The sequence below is a fragment of the Microtus pennsylvanicus genome, chromosome 11 (assembly GCF_037038515.1).
Source record: "Microtus pennsylvanicus isolate mMicPen1 chromosome 11, mMicPen1.hap1, whole genome shotgun sequence".
NCBI classification, from domain to species: Eukaryota; Metazoa; Chordata; class Mammalia; order Rodentia; family Cricetidae; genus Microtus; species Microtus pennsylvanicus.
In genome coordinates, this window is record NC_134589.1 from 52,584,534 (window position 1) to 52,587,973 (window position 3,440).

The window sequence follows — 3,440 nt, forward strand, 5'->3', positions numbered from 1 at the left end:
GGTAGAACTAGTCGGTAACTACAGATCAAGAAACGCAACAGGACCAAAGCTAGAAGACTTCACGTAAGCATGGACTTCCGGCCCGTCCCTAAGACCCAGTAAATACAGCAAAGGGTTCTTTCCTTTTCTTTGCACCAAGAGGGCAAGTCCAGTCCTCTCCTATTTTGATGTTGGGCTGGACTGTAACTGACTTTGGCAAATAAAATGCTTTGGAAACAATTTTCCAGAAAAGAAAGGCCCTACCAGCCCCCAGAGTCATTCTAAACACAGAAGTGAAGTCACCTCAGATATTCCTGTGGCAGCCTGTCCCTGGGTGGAAGGCCAGCTCACACTTCACAGAGCCCTACCCACATTGCAAAACTATGAGCAAATTATTCAGTTCTTCTCTGTTTTAAACTATTTTGTCATGGGGGAGTTTAGTTAGGTAACCAAAACTACCATATACCACAAATTCCCAAAATAAACAAAAAATGTTAAATGTCTTATAAAAAGAGAAAATATGACAAATTGAAACATGAACAGGATATCATTTCAGAATATACACAGAACAAAACATAACTCCTGAAATTAAGAATATGATAGAAGAAATTAAAGTTGATAGAGGATTAGAAGAGATGATTAAGACAACACACTAGAAAGTAGCAAAAACCCAACAAGATGGAAGTGGGAGAGAAAATAAGGTGGAAAATGGAGAGTCGGGTCAGAAGACACACCTGTCATTGGGGGTCACAGAGGGGACCCTACACAAAATGTCTGTCATTGGTGGTCACAGAGGAGACCCTACACAAAATGTCTGTCATTGGTGGTCATAGAGGGGACCCTACACAAAATGTCTGTCATTGGTGGTCATAGAGGGGACCCTACACAAAATGTCTGTCATTGGTGGTCACAGAGGAGACCCTACACAAAATGCCTGTCATTGGTGGTCACAGAGGAGACCCTACACAAAATGCCTGTCATTGGGGGTCATAGAGGGGACCCTACACAAAATGTCTGTCATTGGTGGTCACAGAGGAGACCCTACACAAAATGCCTGTCATTGGTGGTCACAGAGGAGACACTACACAAAATGCCTGTCATTGGTGGTCACAGAGGAGACCCTACATGAAAGGATAAGGATGGGAGGGCAATAATGAATGAAATCATTGAAGACATCTTCTAAACATTTCTAAACATCATCTAAACAAGTTTCCAGACAGAAGGGCCCCAATGAGAGCACTGCCCTGAATAAACACAGCCGTGGCAGGTCACAAGGAAGCTATGGGTAAAGACACGATCCTGAGAGCTCCAGAAAGGATGTCAGGTCATCTGATAAGAACAAGGAACTCAGATGGCCCGAGGCTCATTTGAAGCAAACCTTTAAAGCAGACCAGTATTTTCAAAATCCTGAGCAAAGTTATTTCCGAACTATTGCCAAGCATATAGGTGGACATAGATGTTTCTATGCACACAACACTTACCTTCTCCTTCTTCTCTTTGCTCTTGAGAGGTGTGTTTATAGACAAAAAGAGCAAGCAAGGCAACACAGCAGAGAGGAGCATGAGAGGTTGGCGGTAGAGAAAGAGTCCAGCTGAGCAGCAAGTGTGAGCCCACTGTGGGGCTGAGAACCAACTCTGGTTCTTTGAAAGAGCAGAAAGTGCTCTTAACTGCTGAGCCATCTGCATAAAGCAGTCCCTGGTTTATGCTTTAAACCTAATGCTTTAGTGTTACAGGAGGGTAGAGGCAAAGGTGTGTGTGTGTGTGTGTGTGTGTGTGTGTGTATGTGTGTGTGTGTAGCAACTTCCTGCGAGTTAAAACTTGGAGCTTCCTAGAAGAAAGCTCATTAAAACTCAGAAAACTTGGCTGGGTGTGGTTTAGGCATACACCTTTATTCCCCAGCACAAGACAGGCAAAGGCAAATCTCTGTGATTTTGAGGACAGCCCGATCTTCATAGTGTGTTTTCTCCAGAACAGTAAGGGCTATGTAGAGAGACCCTATCTCATAAAACCAAACCAAAAGAAACAAAACCTTAGGAAAGTCTAAGAGAGGCTAGAAAAAAAAAAAAAACCCTCAGGAGTAAACAACTCACAAGTCTCAGGAAGTTCCTAAAACTTATCAGAAGTACAAAGCCACTCCCTCTCCAGAGTTATATTAGCAATGAGGACAGGTGAGGAGAGGAGACTCTCTAACCTGTAAGTTGTACACAAAGTTCCAGCCTTTATGAATCATTAGCCATGCTAGGGTGGGCTTTTAGGAAGATTTTGAGTTATCCGTGTTCCTATAAGTAGCCCTTCTAGAGCTTGCCACGGCGCCTGCACAGTGACTGGAAGTGTTCCTGAAGGTCGCATCTTGCCTGGGTCTCCCTCGTCCCCAGCTCTCACTCACGTGGTCCTGCCATGGCCTTCCCGCTGCCCGCACCATGGGCCTCGGGTACGACTCCTCAGTGCGAGTTGAGTGGATTGCAGCAGTGACATTTGCTGCTGGGACAGCTGCTCTCAGTTACCTGGCTTACGTAAAGATAATCGTACCAAAGCTATGGTGAACCTCTAGATCCAGAAAGACAACCCCAAGGTCGTGCATGCCTTCAACATGGAGGACCTGGGAAATAAGGCCCTGTACTGCGCTGCTGGAGGTCCAAAAAGTTTCTGTTCTGTGATGGGGCTCACATAAAACATAACGAAGAGACTGGAGACAACGTGGGACCTCTGATCATCAAGAAAAAAGAAACTTAATGGACATTTTCAGTGCTGCACCCCAGAGTGTTGTGATGTCACCTGATCGTTTAATTAGAATTAATTAATTAATGAGAAAAAAGTAGCTCTTCTCCATATATATATTATATGTTATGTGTATATATAATTATTTCACTTGATGATATCATTACTTCAGTCTGTAATCAGTTCCCTATCTGGGGTGAATAGATATGTGTGTCACATCTCTGCAGGAAAAGACTCACGCAGCACAGCTAGCATCTAAATGGGGACACAACAGAACCAACTAGTGGCTGTTGCTGTGGCATAGTGGTCTGATGCTCAGCTATAGATGGACATCTCCATCAGTCCCCTGCAAGGCTTAGGGAACACTGTGGAAGAGGCAGCAGGAAGAGAGGAAGAGCTGGGAGGAAGAAGGGGTAGAATGTTGTGCAGCTATCTCCTTTGAGTTGAAACAGTCCATCCTGGAGGGAGCAGAGAGGCTCATGGGATGTGTTTATATCATAGATATTGTAGGGCCCATGTCGCGGGGACCCCAAGAAGACCACCAGAGACACAGACTCACCGAAATGCAAAAGCAAGGTTTAATTCTGCAAATTACAATAGGAACTTCTTCTTGCACATTGATGCAGTGGGGGCCAGAGGAGGAGTCCCACCCTTCTTAGGCAGGGTTTATAAAGGAAAAAGCCACAAATCTATTATTATGGGCATAAGGGGAATGGGTTACTCTGTGATTGGCTCCAGTCTAG

General features: G+C 44.7%; 1 pseudogene; it reads left to right on the forward strand.

Moving 5' to 3' along the window:
* Nucleotides 1–2,305: 2,305 nt before the first annotated feature.
* Nucleotides 2,306–2,783, forward strand: LOC142831984 (CDGSH iron-sulfur domain-containing protein 1 pseudogene; annotated as a pseudogene).
* Nucleotides 2,784–3,440: the final 657 nt, after the last annotated feature.